Raw genomic sequence first — 27,345 nt, forward strand, 5'->3', positions numbered from 1 at the left:
GTCCGCTTACTCTGGGGTCTGCCCCTGGGTCCCTTCCATTTAGGGTCTGGTTCTAGAAGTAGCCTGACTGGTTCCAGTGGTGGTGACAGTCTGGCTAGGTGACTAAATATGCGGAGACGGGCTGCCAGAATTTTGCTAGTGACAGGTGGTTGGTTGGCATGCTGATGCAGGGTGATGTTTCAGACAAAGTCTTGTCAGTGGAGACCAAAAATCCTACATATACACTTGTTGTCGAAGGCATCAAAGTGCTGTTTCTATGTCTCTGTCAGGGTCCAGCACTCGGCTCCATACAGTAGGGTGAGAAAACAGGGTGAGAAATTGAATCCACAAGAACTTGAGCAGCCTGCACAGAGGCCTGATCTCAGCCCCATGGAATACCTTTGAGATAAACTGGAACACTGACTGTGCATCAAGGCTTCCTCACCTAACATCAGTGCCTGATCTCACTAATGTTCTTGTGGCTGAATGAACACAAATCCCCATAGCCATGCTCCAAATTCTAGTGGGAAGCCTTCCCAGAAGAGGGGGGATTATTACAACAGCAAAGTGGGATGAAATCTGGAACAGGAGGTTCAACAAGCACATATGGGTGTCAGATGTCCACAAACTTTTGGCAATATAGTATACTTTTCGAGGTTTCTCCTCGAATGGCATTTTGGGGGGTAAAAGTATGACAGAGTAAATAATCTACCTCATTCATGTTCGTTACACCTCTGACTGTATTTCACACACACCTTCTCAGTCACTGTTGATGACATGTTTCAGATGTGTCCGTGCAGTCCGTGGCTGAAAAATATCACCCCAAGTGAAGATCAAATCACCAGCATGAAAAAAAAAATCAAAACAGTCTGCTTTTAGACATTTCTCAACAGCAAATCATCTGATATAGATTTTATGTTTGAACAACTGAGGGCTTAGCCTTGCTTGCCTATTTGTCCCAGCTGCCCCTGCATAACAGGAAGATGGTGAGATAAAACATCATAAAGTGTTTGTGGAGTTGGGGGGGGGATAGAAAGTCCGATGTTGGTTAATTAGGAACAGGTTTAGTGAGACGGAATGATGGCGTGATATAAAGATATGGGTGGAGTGTCGGAGTATTTAGGAACAGCAGTAATCCTGACATCAGCGGTGTGATTAATTTCATGTTTTTCTTTAATCAAAATAATCTGTTTGTGTGTGTGTGTGTGTGTGAGAGAGAGAGAGAGAGAGAGAGAGAGAGAGAGAGAGAGAGAGATGAAGTTGTTCTTCAAGTGGTGAATATAGAGAGGGTGTATGTCAGTGGCGAACCGTTACTATTAGAGCTGGGACTTGAGCTCAGCCAAAACTTATCCAGACACAACAAAAAAGTAACAGGACAAAGGATTTTGTAAGGGATTAGCGGCAGGCTATGAGGTCGCTCCATGGTGTGTAGTTGTTGATGTTGATTTTAAAAGTAACTTAGTAAATTACAGAGGGAAATGAATATTTAAGTCTGAGTGAAAAATACTGTAGAGAGCAGCGTGAAACAGGGGCGTGTTTAGCCTATTTTTGGGGGTGCTCAAGCACCCCCAAAAACGAGCTCAGCACCCCCTAGCTCAGCACCCTCAAAAACACTGCTTTCGGACGTAATTTTCAGAAATAAGTGCCCTTGCGCACTGCGCAATGAATGTGTGCGCGGGCGTGTGTGTGTTCTTGAATTCACCTGTTACGTGATAGTTCTATGAGCAGTAAAATCCCTCTCCTCCTTGCGTCCCCTCTGATTGGGTTGCCTGTCCGCGCAAGTGCTTGCTACGACATGGTGTTTTTTTTAACTGGATTCCACGCCGATGAGGAACTCGAAGTAGCACCTGAGTATTACTGGCATAGCGAGATGTGAAGGTACGGACTGGAGTTACAATTGTTAAACACAACACAATAATATGCATAATGCAATATTGATGTTCCCTGGTCTATGAACAGAATGATAAAAACGACATTTATCATCCATATCGAGATACTTTTGTGCAGAGCTGTACAAGTGCTACGGTGCTAGACCACCATGTGTTAGTCAATTTTATTTAATGTAACATAGCGTTTACTAATGTAAACTAATGTAAAATCATAATAATACACACTATTATTACACAATATACAATAACACATTAATTAACAATTACCACTGTTCAAAATGAATAGCTCCAACATTACAAATGCAGTAGTAGGTCTTATTTAGTTAAAAATATAATGTAAATATTTGTGTCAGTGGTTGTAAATGTGTAGATATCATAGTTTATTGGGTCAGCTTCTGTTCAAACATTGCATAAGTCTAGTCTTGTCTAGTCTAGTCTTCTTGTCTAGTTAAATCTAGTCTAAATGCGGAATTAACGTGGAAACACTGTCGTTCAAGCCAGGTGCCTCTGTCAGCTCTGGGGGCTAAGCACCCCCAAAGATCAGATGCTAGAATCGCCCCTGGCGTGAAAGAAGAGTCTGGAGACAGAAATCTTAGTTTCTCGGTCGTTAGCCTGTAGCTCTCAGTAGCACTGGCTTGACTGCTTTATTAGCATTCGCTAACACTACTGATGAATGCTACACCAGCTGGAAGGTGACTTCACTGCTACGTTGATGGCACCGACTCGCAGTTAAGCTCGTGTTGGCCTTCGAGGAGGCCGAGGGCGATCAATTTTTGGTCCCTCCCACTATAAATCAAAATCTGATTGGTTAATTAATTAATCTGTCACTTCGTAAACCAACACCGCCATGGCCTTCTGTCCCAGCAATGAAGTCCTAACCAATGAGTGAGCAGCTCTGAACTCTTCTCATCCTGGAGACAACAAACAAAAAAATCTCAATGGAGAACTCGAGTTTAATGTTTTCAAGACAGTAATTTCTGTCTTTTCATTTCTGAAGGAAATTAGATAGAAAATGAGGCCAAATTAGAAGAGAATAATTATAATGAAATTACGAAATTAAAGAATGAAAGAAATTAAACATAACATTTGAAATGCTGATATGCTTGGGCCTTCTCTATATTCCATTCAGCTACTTGTCTTCGACTCGTTCAATATCATGCTAGCTGAATGGAATATATCTGATAGACTATGAAAAAAAGCGAGCCGATATTATTTAAATATGTCACTCAGATCCATGATGTACAGTATTTCGTATGAAAAATATGAGTTTTTCAACATGAGAAGATAAACTTCAGAGAAGATAAATGGCCGTTAACAATAACGAAAATGTCAAATTAGCAGTAAGTCAGATTATTGGTTGCATCTGAAGCAGAATGTTTTACATCCAGTCACAGTAACGATGTTAACAAATAAATCAGACAATACATTGGCAATTTAGTGAAATCCCCACAGTTGTGGTTTCGACTGGTCTTGAAATAAAATCCCAAGTCCTCTATGTCTGAGACTGAGACAAGACCGAGTAAAAATGTGGTCGATTCCGAGACCAAGACCTTCACAAAGTGGTTTTGAGACCAAAACCGGTCTCAAGTACTACAACAATACTTCTTGTTGTGAGGTGACAGGGCTAACCACTGCACCACCCTATTGATACTTTATTAATTTTATTACAATTATAATTATAAGAATCCATCCATCCATTATCTGCAGCCGCCTGTCCTGCACAGGGTCACAGGCAAGCCGCAGCCCGTCCCAGCTGACTGCGGGTGAGAGGCAGGGTACACCCTGGACAAGTCGCCAGGTCATCACAGGGCTAATTATAAGAATTAATGTTATTATTATGCTTAAACTCACAATTGATATACTGGAAAAACTAGGGCTGGCAGCAACAAGCTGCCTTAATGTTCTAGTATTCTTCGAAGGATTCTTGCTGAGCCTAATAGTACGGTCTTCTGCATTCTATTTGCCTTAAGTCCAACATGGATAGCTTCCAGGAAGATCCTAGTTGTAGGATGTGTAGAATTCTCCTGGGTTTTGTCTCTCTAGTGCTCCTATAACAACTGGGGCGATGCCAACTCTTTTCATCTTCCAGAAGGTTTTTATTTCCAATGCTAAGTCATGATATTTGTTGACCTTTTCCTCATCTTCGAGGGCGATTCTACTGTCCCCTGGCCATGCTACGTCAATGATGTGACATGTCTTGTTGGTCTTATCTACCATGACTATATCAGGCCTGTTGTGAGGCATCTTCTTGTCAGTCTGGATGGTGACATCCCAGAGTATCTTTACATTTGTGTTTTCCACAACTGGCTATGTTCTTACCACTTATCACCACACTCAATTCCAAAATGCTTGCAAAGATCCCAATGGATACCCAAAGGTACCCTTAGCCACATTGTCATGGCGGCGTTTGTATTCCATCTGAACTAGTTTAGGGCATTCACTGAGAAGATGGTTCACGGTTTTGTCACTTTTTCTACACATCCTACAACTAGGATCCTCCTAGGTCTTGTCGATCTTTGTCTTGATAGCATTTGTTCGGACTGACTGGCTCTGTGCTGCCATAATCAAAGCTTCAGTGTTCTTTTTAAGGTGGGCCTTTTTTATTTATTTATTTTTTATTTTTAAAGATTTTTTGGGGGGCTTTTTTCACCTTTATTATTGGATAGGACAGCGTAGAGACAGGAAATGAGCAGGAGAGAGAGACGGGGAGGGATCGGGAAATGACCCCGGGCCATAACTGAATCCGGGTCCCCGGACCCATGGCACGGCGCCCCATCCACCCGAGCCACGACGCCCCCAAGGTGGGCCTTTTCAAGCCAACCCCAGCACTTGTCACTAGCTACTCCTTCCATCTCTCTGATGAACTGGCCATGCAGTTTCTTGTCTTTCAGCTCACTCATCTGTTCATCATATATTCTCTTCTTGAACTCTTTGCAATTCTCCTTGCAACCGCTCCAATCCCTTCAGGTTGCCGTGAACAACCTTTCACTGCATCCCACTATGTAATTAGTAAGTAAGTAATTATTATTATTATTATTATTATTATTATTATTAAAAGGCCTTGCCTTTTGATGTATCTTTTTTGCAGTCCAAATAAAGTGTGATGTCTTTTCCATGTCCAAATTATATAAAAATTTTAGATTAATTTTTGATGGCTTTCCCCACCTTACCATCTCTGTGCTGAGGATTTCACGAAGGCTCTGACTTAATCGAGTCTGATTCTGTATATTTAAAAATAAATGTACAGTGGATATAAAAAGTGTCCACGCCCCGTTAAAATGATCGGTTTTTCTGATGTAAAAAAAAATGAGACCACGATAAATAATTTCAAAACTTTTCCCACCTTTAATGTGACCTATAACCTGTACAATTCAACTGTAAAACAAACACATTTGTTCAGGGGAAAAACATAAAAAAAACGTACAATAAGCTGGTTGCGTAAGTGTGCACACCCTTAAAGTAATACTTTGTTGAAGCACCTTTTGATTTAATTACAGCATTCAGTCTTTTTGGGTTCACACCTGCCATCAATTAAAATGACTCTGATTAACCCCAAATAAAGTTCAGACATTTACTCAGTTGCCTCCTCCAGCAAAAGCCAGGGTTCACAGAGAGCTTACAAAGCATCAAAGGGATCTCATTGTTGAAAGGTATCAGTCAGGAGAAGGGCACAAAAGCATTTCCATGGCATTAGATATACCATGGAGCACAGTGAAGACAGTCATCAAGAAGTGGAGAAAATATGGGACAACAGTGACATTACCGAGAACTGGACGTCCCTCCAAAACTGATGAAATGACCAGACGAAAACTGGTCAGGGAGGCTGCCGAGAGGCCTACAGCAACACTGAAGGAGCTGCAGGAATTTCTGGCAAGTACTGGTTGTTTACTACATGTGACAATCACCCGTATTCTCCATATGTCTGGACTATGAGGTAGGGTCAAAGAAAAACATCCAGGCCCGGCTAAACTTTGCAAAAAAAAAACCCATCAATTCTCCCCAAAGCATGTGGGAAAATGTGTTATGGTCTGATGAAACCAAGGTTGAACCTTTTGGCCACAATTCCAAAAGGTATGTTTGGCACAAAAACAACACTGCACATCACCAAAAGAACCCCATACCCACGGTGAAGCATGGTGGTGGCAGCATCATGTTTTGGGGTTGTTTTTCTTCAGCTGGAACAGGGGCTTTAGTCAAGCTGGAGGGAATCATGAACAGTCCTAAATACCAGTCAATTTTCGCCCAAAACCTTCAGGTGTCTGCTACAGTAGAAAGGTGAAGATGAAGAGGAATTTAATCTTTCAGCATGACAATGACCCCAAAAAAGTTTTGGAACGGCCCAATCGGAGCCCAGACCTAAATCCAATTGAAAATCTGTGGGGTGACCTGAAGAGGGCTGTGCACAAGAGATGCCCTCGCAATCTGACAGATTTGGAGCGCTTTTGCAAGGAAGAGTGGGCAAATATTGCCAAGTCTAGATGTGCCAGGCTGATATAAGTATTAGTTTAAGGGTGTGTACACGTATGCAAACAGTTTATTGTACGTTTTTTTATTTTTTATATTTTTCCCCCTAACATATTTGTTTGTTTTATAATTGAATTGTACAGGTTATAGGTCACATTAAAGGTGGGAAAAGTTTTGAAATTATTTATCGTGGTCTCATTTTTTTTTTTACATCAGAAAAACCGATGGGGCGGCACGGTGGTGTAGTGGTTAGCGCTGTCGCCTCACAGCAAGAAGGTCCGGGTTCGAGCCCCGTGGTCGGCGAGGGCCTTTCTGTGCGGAGTTTGCATGTTCTCCCCGTGTCCGCGTGGGTTTCCTCCGGGTGCTCCGGTTTCCCCCACAGTCCAAAGACATGCAGGTTAGGTTAACTGGTGACTCTAAATTGAGCGTAGGTGTGAATGTGAGTGTGAATGGTTGTCTGTGTCTATGTGTCAGCCCTGTGATGACCTGGCGACTTGTCCAGGGTGTATCCCGCCTTTCACCCGTAGTCAGCTGGGATAGGCTCCAGCTTGCCTGCGACCCTGTAGAAGGATAAAGCGGCTAGAGATAATGAGATGAATGAATGAGAAAAACCGATCATTTTAATGTGGTGTGTAGACTCTTTATATCCACTGTAGTACTGGTTTTAATTGTTTGACATAAATCAGATTATGTTCTAATCCAGATTATTCCATTCTTTTCACCGAACGTTTGTCTTAAACACGTGAAATACGGTACCTAAAGGCTTGACTCTGTCCACTGAATGTGCACACAGCCCTGGGTTTGATATAAACTTGCGTCAGTGTTCTCCAGGTCCATTTCAGGCTGTATAATATGGCTTTGCTGGAATGATCTCTGTGTTTATGGGGGGAGTCTGAGAGCTCAGCTGTCAGCTGGGCCTGGAAAGCTCGGCCACAATCTGTTCAGCTGCTAACAGCAATGAGTGAGTGAGAACACAGGTTAAATATAGACACAGTTCTGGTCCATACACTATACACCACTTTAATTTCACTCTGGAACAAAAAGGAGGAGTGGGAGTCGACCAAACAGTCTGCTCGGCTCCCTCTGACCTTGCTTACTTGGAGCTTGGAGCGTGAATTTTTAAGTGCTGGTGGTGATAGAGAAGATCTGACCACCTCTTTTCTCTGATTGGTCACTCACTCTCTCTCTTTCACCGCACACTTCTTTCTCTCTCTCTCTTCTCCTTCTAAGCATGTCAGAGTGTCTCTGCTGGCTCACAGAGTTCGAGAGAGGACAAAACACAGACAGGGAGTTCGAGGCAGGAAAGAGGGTTGGAAAGAGCTCTCTTTCTCATGGTGTCTCCTTCTGGACTGTTCAACTGAAGCAGAAGTCAGAAGAAGGACTGGGATTTTTTTTCAGATTTCTTTTGCTTTTTGTAAGCACTCATACTTTGGGACCATTGTTGAAAGGTAAGTCACTGGTCTTGTTTCTCAGCTGGTGTTTATGTCTAATATTCAACCCTGCTATAAGGAGCTGTCATGCGTGTTTATAAAAGTGAACAAGAACCTCATGGGGAAAATGATTACTGAAGATTTCCCATTTTGCAAGAGCAACTTTCCCACATCCAGTGGAATACACATGTCCTTGATATGTGTACGCATATTCAGCCTTTCAGTCCTTTTCCTTTTTCTTGTTCATTATTGATTTATGTCTATGGGAATGATGATCACCAAAACTGTAACATGTGTGCATTAACTCATTGCTGGACAACTCATGCGAGTTACTCTCAGAGTCCCACATTCGAGGGAAAGCAATCACCCAAAAAAAAAAAAATTCTGGCTGCAATTCTGAGTTTCAGCAAAGTTCAGGAAATACTTACATACGTTGCTTTAATGGCTTACATCTCAGAGTGGTGGAGAACTCAGCATCACACCCAGGAGAGTTAGGTGAGAGGTAAGCTTTCAGCCTCGACAAGGAAACGATACAGCAACAGTGTCATAAGACAGACTCAGACACTGCGGCTCGGTAATCTCCTCAGAGACGTTTAAACGTTTCAGTTTGTAAAGATTAGGATCCAAACACATTCATATCCAGAAAGACAGATGATTATTGTACATCTTATGAGGATCGTTAGTGAAAATCTATTTGACACAAAGATTCCCTTTTCCCAAATGTTACCAATCAGCCATAGTGTCTAATATTTGTTTTATTACTTTTGCACTGGAGATATGAAGCTAATCAGGCTAACAAGCAAAAAACATTGGTTTCATCTGTACAACTTTCTGGAAACATCTGCCTCAAAGCACATCTGGTTTTCCTGTAACATTGCACAGATACTGTATGATTTGTTGTAATCTTTAAAAAAAAAAAACAACAACTAATAAATAAATAAAAACCGGTCAGTATTTAGGAAAATTCAAAATCAGAATTTAGCAAAGCACCAAAGCTGTGGAGGCGGCCATCTTGGACAATGACTTTTTCAAGGTGGAATTGCAGTGGAAGGCTGGAAGTTGTACTGGTGGTAATGTAGCTCAGTGCAAATTTGTAAAAACAGACACTCTTTGCTTTGTTAATATTTTATATATATATATATATATATAAAATATCTCATCTCGTCTCATTATCTGTAGCCGCTTTATCCTGTTCTACAGGGTCGCAGGCAAGCTGGAGCCTATCCCAGCTGACTGCGGGCGAAAGGCGGGGTTCACCCTGGACAAGTCGCCAGGTCATCACAGGGCTGACACATAGACACAGACAACCATTCACACTCACATTCACACCTACGGTCAATTTAGAGTCACCAGTTAACCTAACCTGCATGTCTTTGGACTGTGGGGGAAACCGGAGCACCCGGAGGAAACCCACGTGGACACGGGGAGAACATGCAAACTCTGCACAGAAAGGCCCTCGCCGGCCACGGGGCTCGAACCCGGACCTTCTTGCTGTGAGGCGACAGCGCTAACCACTACACCACTACACCACCGTGCCGCCCCATATATATATATATATATATATATATATATATAAACTTAATTTATTTAGAGTGAGATCTGGGTGCCACACAGATCCAGCGCAGCACGAAAGTGGCAAGTCTTAGCTTAGCTTATTGACGACATTTGATTTAAATTGTGCAAAGTTGATTTGATACTGAGCGTTTGTTTTAATCCTTGTGCTATTAATGAGTTCATGGTGGATGATGTCTGGACTTCGATTCTGTGTTGAGAAATTTCCAAGCCAAAGGCACTGTAGTGAAAGAGCACAACATTAAATTTAATGTAGCATTAAATAACAGCATTCCATCTTGTTAAGTTTCAGTATTCATAGCACTTTGGTCAAGTCAGAGAAAAGTGATTTGAGCTGGTGTGTTTTTCACTTGGCTGATCGCAAGCTATATGCCCAGGATTTACAATAACAACTAGCTCCCTGGTGGACCTTGAAATGCTCATATTTCTGCTATAAATATAAATATACTGGACAACAAATTGGATTCTCAAATTTCTATGCAATCCCTTCGATATTTCTTGTTGGCAAGTTTCAGTTTGTCTCTTTATTGATTCAACTATTTCATTTGATGTGTGGACGAGACATCATAACTTCATTCGTTCTGCTATTCTTCGTTTGCAACCACGTGACCAAAACTGCTTGCGTCATTGATCGCCGCCGTGTTGGAGGATAAACTATATACATTATATACATATACACACAGTGTTTTGAGTACAGACTGGAAGGTAAAGAGGAGTTCCATTTAGAAGCTTGTAGTCGTTTCTCAAATCTATTTTAAAAACAACCATTTTGTCTGCTTCAAAAGACCGGTATCTAACACACTATAGAACATATTTAGTTCTAAAAGAGCCCTCACCGGGCGACGAGGCTGCAGGATTTGAGGTCGGGGATTGACGTGAATCTTGTTCGATTGATTCTGTGATTGTTTGGGAAGATTCTTCAATAATTCTGCGTTTCTTTCTGCGCTCTGTAAGCCTTGCATTTCGAGCTGCCGCTTTAGTCCCATCTTTGATTTTGTTGTTGCTCGTATTTTGTGTCGGAGCCCAGTCTGGATCCGTAAAATTGTCGAGATCAGCAGGTTTCACTAATGGAAAGAAAAAGCAAAATAAAAGCAGCGTCATCAAAAATGATATACAGCTCTTTTTAAAATGAAATAATCATAGAAGCCTTTGATTGTCGGATCGCACACTCGATGATCACAGCGAGTTTCTGTACGACCAGGCTATTAAATGATCCGATATTTCTTATATATTGCGATCTTTCATTAATAACTAGTTCGTAGCACTTACCGTTGATAAAATGTTCACTGCAGACTCATGTGGTTTTTACTTTCTCATCGCTGAGATCAGCTCGGTTTATGTTGGACAGCCAGTGACGTCTACGTTCCGTCGACAACTCTCTTGTTTTTTCTCCTTGATTATTTATAATAGTTGGAATTCTAAAGAACTTATAAGCCCCCTCGTCTCAAATAGAGTTGAACCCACATCCAGTTACAGCACAAAGAGTGTAAAGGCATAGCGAAGAAACAAAAGGAATTCTTGAGCGTAACGACCTCTCTAGCAGATCTTCTATAGTAAATGTGCGCCACGTGAGTTTGTGTAGATCCTCCAACATGGCCACCTTCCGGTTCAAAGCCTCGCGCAGAATTACTGTAGCTATGACGTCACGTGCAAATGAAGAATTCTTGAAGGCATTACAAGTTTATGGTGTCCTTCCTTGCCATACCACAGAGGCATGTTTCTTGGTGTATTTTCCCCCCAGAGGTATCTTAATTGCCTTTCTCACCCTCAGGAATGGCTAACACCATGTTTTCTTTGAAATGGTAGCCAGAGTCGGCGTCACAGCTGAAAGCTAAGCGATAAGCGGCTCGATCCATGAGATCAGCAGTCTAATTCAGCTCGGCCGTGTCACTGAGGAAGAGAAACAACAGCACAGAAACTGCCTGATCCATAGCAACATATCAGGCAGGATGGAGTTATATTGGTTTAGGGGTTTTCCGAAATCAACTCTATAATGCTTTATGAAGCTATGGAACGCTCGTGTGTACAAATATTCTGCCGGATCAGAAACTGGTAGTTTATTAAGTGATTAAAACGATGAGGCTGGAAGCTAAAGGCATTATTTCACCTTTCATTTTATATAGTTTGGGTTTGATTGTAAGACAATATTTTCTTCTGAGCATAATCTAATTTTGTTTCGTCTGTGATCTCGATGTGTAATTATAGACTTCAGAAAGTGATAGATGTTTATCGCAAATGAAACATATAATATATCATTTAAAGATTTTGGCTGACAGACTTTCATAACTTGAATTTTCTCTCTTTGTATCTTGAGTGAAAAACTAAAAGTGTAAGCACCAGACACTGGCTGATTGACTGCATTTGTGGGAAAAAAAAATCTTCTATGTGAATTAAACTAAAGGCTTTTTTTCTGATTATATTTAAACTGGAACAAATCTGTTGAAAAATGCTTTAAAAAAAACCACACACAGTATGTGAAAAGACATCTTAAAGTCTGCAGCCTTCTTTCAGTGGGTGTTTCTTCACATTCCAGCCATGAAACACGGAATTTTCTTGATATCCTGGACGTCATAACACGGCCACACACACTGGAGCTAATCATTTATTACACACATGCAGGAAAAAAGATGTACAGTAGATCCCAAAAAACCTCATGTAACGATGAAATCTTTTTCACAATTTGTCCTTCCAGACATTCCTAAACATTTCAGAAAGGCATCATGGGAATGCTGTAATATCTATTTGATTTAAAATTCTTTCAGCTTCTTGTATAATTTACAAACTATTTGGAGAGATTCGCTGTGAATGTAACCCTTGACAGAGAGAGAGAGAGAGAGAGAGAGAGAGAGAGCCTTGAGCCTTGAGTACTGGAAGATAATTCAGAAAAGCCATCATAAGTGGTGGAGACATTGGACATAGTCAGTATTTGTTCTCTCTCTCTCTCTCTCTCTCTCTCTCTCTCTCTCTCTCCTCCCCTCGCTCTTTCTCTGCTCTCTCTCTGCATTTACTTTATGAGGGAAGTGATCTCATTTCCATCCCAACAGAAAGGCATTTGAAGCCAGGCTGCTTGAAGAGTACATCTGGCCAGTGATGTCACTCCTCTGGACACGGATGGTTCTGTCCGTGGAGATAAACCTCCATACTTATCATTCACGTTCACTCACGTTCACGCATCGATCACACTCACACACTCAGCCCCCAAAAACTCTTTCTCCTCCCTTTTACTTTTACATTTCACTTATTCCAGACCATTAAAAATGAAACATGAACCCAAGTGTTATACAACTATCCATGTTTCTCGCTTGGTCTGTAATGAAGTACAGTAACTTTGGAGCCTTTCCCCAACTCAGGCCTGCATTTATGACCTCTATTTTTATACTCGCTCTGGAGTTATGGCCCTTCATCCACTGTAGGTGACCTGTAATAGGGTCACGTTCATGTGGAGGACGGCTCAAATAGACTTCGGCAGAAAGTCCCTTTCTCGTAGTTGTGCTAACTTTCAGATTTGCCTTTAACTCTTCACCTATTAGATCCACCACAGATGTCCGATGATGTGTGTAAAGTCGGACGCCTGAAGATAACAAAAACTTTCACTGAATTAAACGAGAACTGAAGTCATTTTTAAACTTGCTTTATTTCTTAATTAACGTGTTATTCAATTACGTTTCCGGTTTTAGTAACCTTATATCGTGACTCGTATTGGCAACTCATTGCAATTAAATATTATATTATACTTATCGGCCTATTCGGTTTTTAGCCGTGTTGAATTGAGTTCGTTTGGTCCACGGCAGGCGTCGCTTATCCGCGCGATCTTCACGAGACTTGTGTGAGACTTCGAAACGTGAAGCGTCAGCCAGGTGTCAGTGCCGCCATTTTGAAAACTGTTTTCCGAACGAAGTATTGCACAAAAACGAGTTTAAATGACGATTACTGCCTACTTTTTTCAAACTTTCCTGATTGCTATCAAAACAAACAAAACTTCCAGCTTGATCACGTCAGCATTCGAAAGAGGGCACGCGCGTCTTTTGACAACGTTGGTAGCTTTGATTTCCACTGTACGTTTTACTTCCGTCCTATGATGTCTCGCACAGGTCTCAACGAATCTTGTTTATGCCCATTGCTTTGACATCTCATCTCATTATCTCTTGCCGCTTTATCCTTCTACAGGGTCGCAGGCAAGCTGGAGCCTATCCCAGCTGACTACGGACGAAAGGCGGGGTACACCCTGGACAAGTCGCCAGGTCATCACAGGGCTGACACATAGACACAGACAACCATTCACACTCACATTCACACCTACGGTCAATTTAGAGTCACCAGTTAACCTAACCTGCATGTCTTTGGACTGTGGGGGAAACCGGAGCACCCGGAGGAAACCCACGCGGACACGGGGAGAACATGCAAACTCCGCACAGAAAGGCCCTCGCCGGCCACAGGGCTCGAACCCGGACCTTCTTATTGTGAGGCGACAGCGCTAACCACTACACCACCGTGCCACCCTTGCTTTGACGTATGGACTGATATATTACAGAGCATATTTCAAACACTCAGAACTTGCTATAGCAGCGACAAAATAGCGATCAAAAATGCATTCCGATATTTAATAAAATGAGAAATAGAATTTTGATAATAAAAAAAATTGCCTTCAGTTCTCCTTTAACTGGCTTTAGATTTGCTAGTAGTGTTTTTTAATAGATTTGAATCCATACCATATACAGTATCATACAAAACATCACAAAAACATTTTAGAGTTCCAAACGTTCTTATTTTTTCCAGCACAAAATGAAATGTTACGGGGGAAAAAATTTTTGCATGTAATCTGAGCAGCGTATTCCATAAGAGAGCACTTTTCAGATTAAAAAAGAAAACATAATGACCCTTACAAAAAAGAAGTTTATTCAAGTGTGCTTCTAGTAAACTTCTTTTAAACTAAAAATAAGAGAGTATGCTTTCAGTTTACTTTTTATTTACTTATCAGGGATATCCTTAATAAAGTTATACATAAGTATACTTGGCTTATACTGAAAAGTATATCGAAAAGTCTAAGTATATTAAGCTTATACTGAAACTTTTGATCAAGATATACTGAACAAAAGTGTCATAAAGTATTAAAATATTTGTGCCTTAAGTTTAAGTGGACTTACCCTGGAGTTGTGCTTCAGCATTGTTGACTCTTAGGTATCTCTGTGAGTCCATATAAGTTTTTTTTTCTCTTGAGTGGGATAATTAAAATTTTTTAAATGTATTTGTTTTTCTTTAGAGCTTGGATGTCCATTTCAGTTGTCATTGCCATGTTTTTGTACTTTGGCATTGAATACAATGTTGCTTTAAATTTTGATTTTTAAAGAAAATGAATATGTTCTTAATCCTGAGTATCTGTTGTTATTTTGTGAATTCTTACCTTTATAACTTCATTGTAACTTAAGGTACAAAACACTTAAGTTGTCTCCTGGTAGTGTGTATGAGGTAAGGGTTAGGGCGCGAAAACTAATAGTATACCAAGAAGGGTAATTGCAGTAAACTTCAAAACTAAAAAGTGGACTAGATGTATATAACCAGTAACTAATAGTATATTCCAGTATACTACAAAGTATACTTTAGTAAACTAAAAAGTGGACTACAAGTATAAAATAAGTAAACTCGTACAGTAGTATATTTCCAGGATACTATGAAGTATGCTTTTGTAAACTAAAGAGTGGACTACAAGTATAGAACTAGTAAACTATTAGTATATAAGTTTACTTGTGGTATACTTGCAGTACAAAATAAAAAATACTAGTTGTATACTCAAAGTTTACTTCTCTTAGACTTAAAGTATACTTTTTATAAACTAAAAGTGGGCCAATTTAGTCCCAAGAAGTATTAGATTAGTTTACTTATAAGTATACTGTAAGCACATTGATATCACTATACTTGGTACATAAAAGTATACTTAAGGAAATATACTTTAACTTTACTTAAGTATACTTAATAAAATGAACTTAAAGTATACTTCTTTTTGATAAGGGGAAGGCTACTGGGTTTCGAGGCAAAATGAAGAAGTGAGTGTGACAGTCAAAGTGTCCAGAAGAACTGTGGCTGGTTCTGAAGATGCTCAGTAAAACCTACAGCTCATTTCCGCATAAAACTGCACTCACTGGAACTGAGACGACTATTTCTTTTTGTTTTTAAGCAAAGTATTTGGTCTCACACCAAATACTGCTTTTGTTTCATTTATTATGGCTTACTGATTACTGTTAATAGTATTTTTTTATGTCGGAACATTTCGTTTCATTATTTTTAAGCCTTTTTTTTGTCTACATGTGTCTAAGACTTTTACACTTTACTGTATATTAACATTTTACCAACTTCTCTGTACTGAGAAAACAACAACAGTCCTGTTTACTCCAAACCTGAGGTCTATGGACAGATGTTGAATTTCCTAAATAAATGCTTTCGTGAATTCATCAATCAAAGATATTTCTAAATTAAGCTATAAAGCTGTATAATTCAACCTTTCTAAAATGAAAAAAAAAAAAATTTAGAGGAAAGAATTTGTGGTTATGCGTCACCATGGTATTTGTGTGGCTCTGGTTGCACATGGATACCACAAAACCTAAAGACGAAGGAACCGTAATTACTTTTTACTGTATTGGATAAAACTTCAGAAGAACAGTTTTGGTAAGACTTCCTCTCAAGTCAATCTCGTCCTAAGACTTTTACTGTTATCGTCTAAATGTTGTTTCCAATTTCATATGGGTTTTGGTCATTGCGATGAACTTTAACGACTGCCCTTAAACCTGAAATGTGCATTAATAAGTGAGTTTCAAGTAAACATTGTGTTGCTTTTTTGTCCTCAGTGCCAAAAAAAAAAAGATTTTTTAAATCTGGTAATCAATAACGCAAGTGCTGCAGATGCAGTAGATCGAGATTAGGTGGGAAATCACTGGAGAATTCCTTTAACGTTCCAGATGTGCAAACATCAAACCATATGTCATATGACATCCAAGGATGTCTCTCACGTCACGCTGATCCTAAAGATAAACGCTTAGCGACAAAAGCACAGAGCAGATGGCTGGGAAGTACGTAATTAGGCTAAAGCTAGATTTATGATCTAGACATTGTTACTTGGACTTACCCGTGATGTTTTAGGCTCAGAGTGCCAGCTGTGTATTAATAACAGCCTGAATTGGAAAGCGTCACACATAGTGTAATAGGTGTGAAACCAGTTGATGAAATTCAATGAAATCTGAGCTCAGTCTGGAAATCTAGTGGATTATAGTTTACAGATTCTCAAAGAATTACAGAAAAGATCTTTTCAATAACCAGGATGTTTCCTGTTATATTTATTTAAGTCATTATATTTCACAGATTATTACCAGAGTGCTGTTGGATTCTGCATTCTGATTGGTCTTCGGGTTTTGATTAATTTTGTAATTAATACATCAGCATTTTTATCCGAACAACTTACACAGGGACTTGTATGATCGACGCGCCACAAAATATAACGGATCACAACATGTGTGATTGTTGATATTCTATGAGATGTTTATTTATCAGTTTCGAAGCCGTCTCCAGTGTCGGAATTTTGCAACAGACGTAAAGCGTAAAGCTGTAATTTTACGTTTTCTGACACAGGAATATCTTCAGGATGGAAGACTTTGTGGTTTCAATTTCATAAAATCGGTGAAATTTAGTTCCGTCTGAAATGCAGTCATTGTGATATCTGTTTATTTCTGTAATATCTCAAAATATCAGGCCATTCTGTGGCTGGGAAGTTATTTAATTTGAGGGGATTAAAGCAAATAATGTGCATGAAATTGTTTGCGTCGCGCAGTCAAGCAGACAGAGGAAGTCTGTGTGTGTGCGCATGCGCAGGTTTACCTTCTTCTTTTGGGTTTTACGGCAGCTGGCATCCACAGTGTTGCATTACTGCCATCTACAGGTTTACCTTTGAGCGTGCACTGACAGTTCCATCATTCTGTCGCTAAACGAACAGCTGATCACACCGAGGTGCTCGCTGAGCGCCAATATTTATTAGTTTGGTCCTGCGTTTCCTTTCCTTCGTATAGAACATAACGTCTTTTCTTCTCGCTTTCTTTCCGTTACTGTAGTCGGTCTTTCACGTTTCATTCGCACACTCACGTCCTCCATTTTTCTCTCCTGTTTCAAATTTGTATCCCACAATGCCTTGCGTGAATGGGGAAAGCCCACCACGTGATGCATGACTTAGTATCTTGAATTGCATCATGGTGAAGCAGGAAAAAAATAGCAGAGAATTTAAGGCCATGTGGCTCTAAATACATTAATTGTTCTATTTTTAAAAAAATAATAAAATTGGAAGTCTGTGATTGAAATTCAGTAGCTTTCAGTCCACTAAACAAAAATAATTGCATGTCGGGGAAAATTCTTTTTATGACCTACGCTTGAAAAATCTGAAAGGCGGTCTAGCTTTAAAGGAACAGTCCACCGTACTTCCATAATGAAATATGCTCTTATCTGAATTGAGACGAGCTGCTCCGTACCTGTCCGAGCTTTATCCTTCTACAGGGTCGCAGGCAAGCTGGAGCCTATCCCAGCTGACTACGGGTGAAAGGCGGGGTACACCCTGGACAAGTCGCCAGGTCATCACAGGGCTGACACATAGACACAGACAACCATTCACACTCACATTCACACCTACGCTCAATTTAGAGTCACCAGTTAACCTAACCTGCATGTCTTTGGACTGTGGGGGAAACCGGAGCACCCGGAGGAAACCCACGCGGACACGGGGAGAACATGCAAACTCCGCACAGAAAGGCCCTCGCCGGCCACGGGGCTCAAACCCGGACCTTCTTGCTGTGAGGCGACAGCGCTAACCACTACACCACCGTGCCGCCCTCTAGAAAGTTCTGTGATAAGTATTTCTGCACCCACCAGTGGCTCCTGGTTAAAAACAGAATACGATCTTTGATGAGCATCGGAAACCTTGCTGTTAGACTTGCTGTATATGTTTATATTCCACAACAATAATTATAGACACCTTGAAAAGCTAATGGAGGAACCAAACAATGTGTTTCTTTTCAGTGACAAAATGCTCATTAGAAACTACTGGATCTCCCACAGGCCAGGATAGTGGAATTAACTGCACAGCTGTGACTGACTAGTGAAATGCTCTTGCACTGTCAAAAATAGAGGTACAGTAGGAGTCCATTTCTGTCCCACAAGGTACAGTCTACACTAATGTACCCTCTAGGGCAGGGGTCACCAAACTATGGCCCGCGGGCCAGATCCGGCCCGCCACCCCCCTTTGACCGGCCCCCCAGCCCCTCTGCCCCCCATCACTTGAACCGGCCCTATGAGGCAATCCCCAAAAGTGGTCATGGCCTATTTTTTTTAAATTGCTTTTTGGCAAATAATAACATGTCTGCATCTTGTATTTTGTTGATTTTATCAATTAAAATTGATATTTAGTTATAAAATGAACTATTAATATTTTCCGAATTTTCATCATATGCTCGCGATCAAGCAGTGACAGGCAGCGCATGCGCAGAGAACCGTCAGTGTTCAGGACAGCAAAATGGCTAGCGGTCAGCGAAAAGCTGACAGAGAGTGCAGAGTTTTTAAAGAACAGTGGACCACCGATTATTTTTTCGTTCAGTGTAAGGACCGTGCAGTTTGTCTTGTATGTAAAGAAAGTGTGCCGGTTTTCAAAGAATATAATCTGCGTCGTCACTATGAAACCCGCCACAAAGAGTATGCTAGTTTGTGAGGGCAAACAAGAGAAGACAGGATTCGGAGGATGAAATGCAGACTGGCTGCACAACAGAATGTATTCCTTCACCAAACCCAGATCAACCAGGCTGCTGTCCGAGCTAGCTATAAGGCAGCTCACCTACTAGCTACCCATGGAAAGCCGTTTACTGATGGGGACTTTGTTAAAGTATGCATGCTTGCTGTGGCCGAGGAGGTGTGTCCCGACAAGAAGGATGCGCTCAATGCGGTGAGTCTCTCCGCACCTACTATGACCAGGTGACCCGAAGATTTGGGGGACAACGTGTATGACCAGCTGAATGAGAAAGCGTCAGAATTCGAGTTTTTTGCTTTGGCCATGGATGAGAGCAATGACGTGCAGGACACAGCACAACTGCTGTGATCTATTGATCTACTGCTCATATTATTATAATTTCACTGTTTTTTTAAAATGTATTTATTTTATAGGCCTATTTATTTGACCTTTATTAAGTGCTGCATACAATTATTATTTATATTATTAATAATATCAACAGGCCTACCTACAATTTATAATTTTCCACTCACCTTTGCCAGTGTCAATCACCTCAAATAGGCAGATGTTTCTTACCTTGACAGCTTTGATATTATTTTTATTAGAAAATAAATAAATGGAATATCAGTGGTATTTCAAATTAAAACAAAGTGTGAAGACTCGATTACTACTTTTGCAAACCACTAGTAAAGATAAACAAATATGTGCCAGGAATCAAGTGCTGATATAGTAGTATGGATATAGTAGTGTGGATATAGTAGTGTGGATATAGTAGTGTGGGGATATAGTAGTGTGGGGATATAGTAGTGTGGGGATATAGTAGTGTTGATATAGTAGTGTGGGGATATAGTAGTGGGGATATAGTAGTGTGGGGATGGCCGTGCCAGGCTAGTAATCTCTACTACACAATGAGGCCTGCTGGTGGTCATATTTGTCTGGGTCATACAATTCTATGTGATATAGCTGACCCGACCCCGGCCCCCATCACAGTCAGGAACGACAATGTGGCCCCCAGAGAAAAAAGTTTGGTGACCCCTGCTATAGGGCTTATTATTGGACCTCAAGGTAACTATGTGTACCTTTTGAGGGCCAAAACGGTACATACACAGTGGTACTTGAAAGTTTGTGAACCCTTTAGAATTTTCTATATTTCTGCAAAAATATGACCTAAAACATCATCAGATTTTCACACAAGTCCTAAAAGTAGATAAAGAGAACCCAGTTAAACAAATGAGACAAAAATATTATACTTGGTCATTTATTTATTGAGGAAAATGATCCAATATTACATATCTGTGAGTGGCAAAAGTATCTGAACCTTTGCTTTCAGTATCTGGTGTGACCCCCTTGTGCAGCAATAACTGCAACTAAACGTTTGCGGTAACTGTTGATCAGTCCTGCACACTGGCTTGGAGGAATTTTAGCCCGTTCCTCCGTACAGAACAGCTTCAACTCTGGGATGTTGGTGGGTTTCCTCACATGAACTGTTCGCTTCAGGTCTTTTCACAACATTTCCATTGGATTAAGGTCAGGGCTTTGACTTGGCCATTCCAAACCATTAACTTTATTCTTCTTTAACCATTCTTTGGTAGAATGACCTTCTCTTGAGATTCAGTTCATGGACAGATGTCCTGACATTTTCCTTTAGAATTCGCTGGTATAATTCAGAATTCATTGTTCCATCAATGATGGCAAGCCGTCCTGGCCTAGATGCAGCAAAACAGGCCCAAACCATGATACTACCACCACCATGTTTCACAGATGGGATAAGGTTCTTATGCTGGAATGCAGGGTTTTCCTTTCTCCTATTTTGGTCTTATCCATCCACAAAACATTTTTCCAGTAGCCTTCTGGCTTGTCCACGTGATCTTTAGCAAACTGCAGATGAGCAGCAATGTTCTTTTTGGAGAGCAGTGGCTTTCTCCTTGCAACCCTGCCGTGCACACCATTGTTGTTCAGTGTTCTCCTGATGGTGGACTCATGAACATTAACATTAGCCAATGTGAGAGAGGCCTTCAGTTGCTTAGAAGTTCCCCTGGGGTCCTTCGTGACCTCGCTGACTATTACACGCCTTGCTCTTGGAGTGATCTTTGTTGGTCGACCACTCCTGGGGAGGGTAACAATGGTCTTGAATTTACTCCATTTGTACACAATCTGTCTGACTGTGGATTGGTGGAGTCCAAACTCTTTAGAGATGGTTTTGTAACCTTTTCCAGCCTGATGAACATCAACAACGCTTTTTCTGAGGTCCTCAGAAATCTCCTTTGTTCGTGCCATGATACACTTCCACAAACATGTGTTGTGAAGATCAGACTTTGATAGATCCCTGTTCTTTAAATAAAACAGGGTGCCCACTCACACCTGATTGTCATCCCATTGATTGAAAACACCTGACTCTAATTTCACCTTCAAATTAACTGCTAATCCTAGAGGTTCACATACTTTTGCCACTCACAGATATGTAATATTGGATCATTTTCCTCAATAAATAAATGACCAAGTATAATATTTTTGTCTCATTTGTTTAACTGGGTTCTCTTTATCTACTTTTAGGACTTGTGTGAAAATTTGATGATGTGTTTGGTCATATTTATGCAGAGATATAGAAAATTCTAAAGGGTTCACAAACTTTCAAGCACCACTGTATGTTCCCAAGCAGTATTTACAGGGCACAAGTACGTACCTTAGAGGGTACTGATCCAGTGACAAGCTGTTGTACACCTAAAATTTAAGTTTTCAGTCCTTAAATCTGTGGTAATGTTAATCTAAACCTTGTCAAATGAAATAAGCTCTACTTTTTCTACTTTTATCTTGAAGACTTTTTGTTTTTCCATTAAATTTTTACAACTGTAGCTGTTTAGTTCTAACCTAAATCTAGCATGAAGTATTTAGTGTATGTCTAACAGCTCTGTGTGCATTCTTTGTTTGCAACCATATGACCAAAACTGCTTGCGTCACTGACTGCCGCCATGTTGGAGGATATACAATATACATATACACACAGTGTTTTGAGTACAGACTGGAAGGTAAAGAGGAGTTACATTTAGAAGCTTGTAGTCGTTTCTCAAATCTATTTTAAAAACAATCATTTTGTCTGCTTCAAAAGACCGGTATCTAACACACTATAGAACATATTTAGTTCTAAAAGAGCCCTCACCGGGCGACGAGGCTGCAGGATTTAAGGTCGGGGATTGACGTGAATCTTGTTCGATTGATTCTGTGATCGTTTGGGAAGATCCTACAATAATTCTGCATTTCTTTCTGCGCTCTGTAAGCCTCGCATTTTGAGCTCCCACTTTAGTCCCATCTTTCATTTTGTTGTGGCCCGTATTTTCTGTCGGAGCCCAGTCTGGATCCGTAAAATTGTCGAGATCAGCAGGTTTCACTAATGGAAAGAAAAAGCAAAATAAAAGCAGCGTCATCAAAAATGATACACAGCTCTTTTTAAAATGAAATAATCGTAGAAGCCTTTGATTGTCAGATCACACACTCGATGATCACGGTGAGTTTCTGCACGACCAGGCTATTAAATGATCCGATATTTCTTATATATTGTGATCTTTCAGTAATAACTAGTTCGTAGCACTTACCGTTGATAAAATGTTCACTGCAGACTCGTGTGGTTTTTGCTTTCTCATCGCTGAGATCAGCTCGGTTTATGTTGGACGGTCAGTGACGTCTACGCTCTGTCGACAACTCTCTTGTTTTTTCTCCTTGATTATTTATAATAGTTGGAATTCTAAAGAACTTATAAGCCCCCTCGTCTCAAATAGAGTTGAACCCACATCCAGTTACAGCACAAAGAGCGTAAAGGCATAGCGAAGAAACAAAAGGAATTCTTGAGCGTAACGACCTCTCGAGCAGATCTTCTATAGTAAACGTGCTCCACGTGAGTTTGTGTAGATCCTCCAATATGGCTGACTTCTGATTCAAAGCCTCATATATAATTAGCTATGACATCACGTGCAAACGAAGAATTGTTGGCTTCTTCATAAGAGACGTAACTGTTTGATCTGAGCTTTGAGTTTAATCGTATAGTTTATGTTTTTCTCATTCGACAGATGTTAAGATGTTGTCAGATAAAACAAAGATATCTAAATTAGGAAAGTTTGGATTTGCCATTGTTATGTGGTTAGCACTGTTGCCTCACAGCAAGAAGGTTCTGGATTTGAACCTCGTGGCTGACTGGGGTCTTCCTGTGTGGAGTTTGCACGTTCTCCCCGTGTCTGTGTTGGCTTCATCTGAGTTCTCTGGTTTTATCCCACAGTCCAAAGACATGCAGATGAGGTCAACTGGCCACTCTAAATTGCCCATAGGCGTGAACGTGAGTGTGAATAGTTGTTCATCTGCCCTGTGGTAGATGAACGACCTGCCCAGGATGTACCCCGCCTCTTGCCCAAAGTCAGCTGGGATTGACTCCAGCTTCCCCTGTGACTCTGACTGATGAACAGTGTGGGAGAGTAGTAAAAAATTTTGGTTGACAAAAATGTTTAACTGCACATCCCTTGCTGCAGTGTCCAGCTTTGTACACTACCGTTCAAAAGTTTGGGGTCACTTTGAAATGTCCTTATTATTATTTTTAAGTTTTTAAGTACACGGTTCAAGGCAATACTGATTTGTTTTCTAGGGGTATAATTGAGTTATTTAGACAAAAGTACGTTTTTTAAAAAAACATTTATTTTTCAAAACATTTATTTCTGCAACAGAAGCCCAAGACAAGCCCTGAAAACATGAAACATACACTACCGTTCAAAAGTTTGGGGTCACTTTGAAATGTCCTTATTTTTGAAAGAAAAGCACTGTTCTTTTCAATGAAGATCACTTTAAACTAATCAGAAATCCACTCTATACATTGCTAATGTGGTAAATGACTATTCTAGCTGCAAATGTCTGGTTTTTGGTGCAATATCTCCATAGGTGTATAGAGGCCCATTTCCAGCAACTCTCACTCCAGTGTTCTAATGGTACAATGTGTTTGCTCATTGCCTCAGAAGGCTAATGGATGATTAGAAAACCCTTGTACAATCATGTTAGCACAGCTGAAAACAGTTGAGCTCTTTAGAGAAGCTATAAAACTGACCTTCCTTTGAGCAGATTGAGTTTCTGGAGCATCACATTTGTGGGGTCGATTAAATGCTCAAAATGGCCAGAAAAATGTCTTGACTATATTTTCTATTCATTTTACAACTTCATCTCATCTCATTATCTCTAGCCGCTTTATCCTTCTACAGGGTCGCAGGCAAGCTGGAGCCCATCCCAGCTGACCACAGGCGAAAGGCGGGGCACACCCCGGACAAGTCGCCAGGTCATCACAGGGCTGACACATAGACACAGACAACCATTCACACTCACATTCACACCTACGCTCAATTTAGAGTCACCAGTTAACCTAACCTGCATGTCTTTGGACTGTGGGGGAAACCGGAGCACCCGGAGGAAACCCACGCGGACACGGGGAGAACATGCAAACTCCGCACAGAAAGGCCTCGCCGGCCCCGGGGCTCGAACCCAGGACCTTCTTGCTGTGAGGCGACAGCGCTAACCACTACACCACCGTGCCGCCCATTTTACAACTTATGGTGGGAAATAAAAGTGTGACTTTTCATGGAAAACACAAAATTGTCTGGGTGACCCCAAACTTTTGAACGGTAGTGTAGCTCTGAAGGAAGTCGGTTACTCTAAAGGGCAACATCTAACTTCTGATGTGACCTAAAACCTGATTGGTTGGAATTAATTTATGGGAATACAAACTGTACCAAGTCTTCCTGTCCCAAGTCTCCCTGCTCTCCCCTATAGATAATAGATGGATATGAATTTATGAGAAAATCATAAATCTTCATACCTTTAAAGGTAGTTTCTGGAAGACAGTTTTTGTTAAGACACTAATCTGGGCTTCCATCTCTTTGAGAAATATTTTGGAGCTCCACAGTAGGCGTGTGGGATTTTTATCAGCCCCAGTAGTGCTGCTTTTTCAGGGCAGAAGAAAAGTTACACCCCACAGTGACCTTCCTGACCTTGTGGCGGCTTCCTGGTTTTAGTACCATAGATCTGTTCAGGACTGCAAATCACCATGGAGAACCAGGTTTTCACAAAAAAGAAAACAAAACAAAACATCACTTAACTCAAACTAAACCTTTGTAGAGATTACAGTTTAGCATCTACTCCTAAGTTCTTCTATAAACTGAGTGTCACCATGTAAACAGAATAAAGCAACAGAAACTTGAGGACATGTGAAGCTAAAAGGAGATACTGTATGACCTTGCAGTTCTCCATAATGCTTTCAGCTAACTGATGAGCCTTAAAGCTAATTCAGAAGCTAAAGCTTCTCCAAAAAAGAAGAGTATGGGTCTGTTCATGTTACTCTTGCCTTATTTAGTCATATTTCTTCTGATCCGAATTCTATTCTCAGGACTTTTCTTCCAGGATCAGAAAAAGATGATGGTGGGGGTTGGAAAGGCTCCAGCACCTGTCACAACCTTGTTTTATTGCTGCTAACTAGACGCACTCCCGGCTGAGTTTAAGGGGGTGGAAATGGCAAGAATGTGTTAGTGTCTTTCTTCATTACTTCTCTGGGAGTGCTCTTTTTTTGTGTGCCTTTCACTTGAGATAAGGAAACGAAACCATAAAAGATGTGACGTGATCTGGAAATTTGGAAAGAGGGGAATGGGGTGTGTTAGCATGGAATGGAAGCGGTCATGAAGAGAATATTAGTACTGATCTAACTAGCTGCTGGCTGAAAGAGGGTGGCAGGTGGACATTAGCACCCATGAGAAGCGAAAATACTGTGGCCTCGAGTCTGTTTATGTCCCACAGCAATTGCGTTAGCAATGCCTGGCTGGCAAGAGCCGGTCTTTGTGTTCCCAGTTTAGCCTGACTAGCATCCCAGTGAGGATTATATATGTCAGCACACCCAAGCAGAATCCATGGCTATATTTAAATGTTGTGTACTTGTAGTGCTGAACACCCCCAATACCCCAATAATTTAAGGAATTCATTAACACAAGAGGAGCAAAGATGCTACAGTGCTAAGTATGCTAAGATCTCAACCGCTGGCTGTGTAACAATGCTCACAATTGGCGACCGGAATAAACTTTGCCAAGTGTTGTCACGGAGATACATGCTCAAGTAGGAAAGCCATGAAAGCCTAGAGGTTAGAGATGCAGCTTTGGGACCAAAAGATCACCGTTTTGATTCCCTGGACCAGCAGGAATGTCTGAAGTGCCCTTGAGCAAGGCACCTAACTGCTCTGGGTATGTTGTATGTCGCTCTGGATAAGAGCGTCTGCTAAACGCCATTAAAGTAATAAGAGAAGTAATACTGTTTGGTGTTTCCTAAGAGTACATGAGGGAACGACTCCATAAATATCAACTTCAGCTAGAGATGACAACCAGGGTTCTAGACATACAGTCTTGGTTCTTTCTCAATCCAAGTACTCGGCTTTAAACTTAGAAATGTAAAACTGTCCATTATTTTCAATGATAATTTTAAATTTCAGAACTTTTTATTTCCCTTTCATGTGTAAAATGTTACAAGGCAGCAAAGAAGTTGAATGATGCAATATAATATGCACGCAACAACAATAACAACGATATATAGAGTTGAGCCTGGGGGATAAAATTGATTATATTAAGGTCCAATGGATTACCAAAGTCTTTTCAAAACACATCAGTAGCATACCGTTAAATGTTCGATCGAAAATGGCATTCATGATTTACAGTGTCTTGCAAAAGTATTCAGCAAATGTCACATGATCTGTCACATGATGTCTGTATAAATCAACCTGTTCTGGAAGGACCCTGACTCTGCAAGCAACATGAAAACCAAGGAGCCTCCAAACAGGTCAGAGACAAAGTTGTGGAGAAGTATAGATCAGGGTTGGGTTATAAAAAATATCCTAAACTTTGAATATCCCACGGAGCGCCATTAAATCCATTATAGCAAAATGGAAAGAATATGGCATCGTGGCGGAGTGGGCGGGGCTTTATGGAAGAGTGGTCAGAATAAAGGTCATTGCTTAAGAAAACACGTTTGGAGTTTGCTGAACAGCATGTGGCAGACTCCCCAAACACATGGAAGAAGATTCTCTGGTCAGATGAGACTAAAACTGATCTTTTTGGCCATCATGGGAAATGCCATGTGTGGCACAAGCCCAACATCCTGAGAGGACCATTCCTACAGTGAAGCATGGTGGTGGCAGCATCATGCTGTGGGGATGTTTTTCATCTGCAGAGACAGAAAAGCTGGTCAAGACTGAAGGAAAGAT

General features: G+C 40.8%; 1 protein-coding gene across 2 annotated transcripts in view; it reads left to right on the top strand.

Annotated features, from left to right (window-relative positions):
• Positions 1–7,573: 7,573 nt before the first annotated feature.
• The window catches only part of filip1b (filamin A interacting protein 1b), a 98,481-nt gene continuing 78,709 nt past the window's right edge, over positions 7,574–27,345 (top strand). Inside the window, exon 1 of one of the 2 annotated variants that reach the window (XM_060917927.1) lies at positions 7,574–7,780. The gene's annotated coding sequence lies outside the window, so the exon portion shown is untranslated. The remainder of the gene's footprint in view (positions 7,781–27,345) is intronic. The other variant, XM_060917926.1, reaches the window with a different exon arrangement.

This window comes from Neoarius graeffei, chromosome 3, assembly GCF_027579695.1.
Source record: "Neoarius graeffei isolate fNeoGra1 chromosome 3, fNeoGra1.pri, whole genome shotgun sequence".
Taxonomy (NCBI): domain Eukaryota; kingdom Metazoa; phylum Chordata; class Actinopteri; order Siluriformes; family Ariidae; genus Neoarius; species Neoarius graeffei.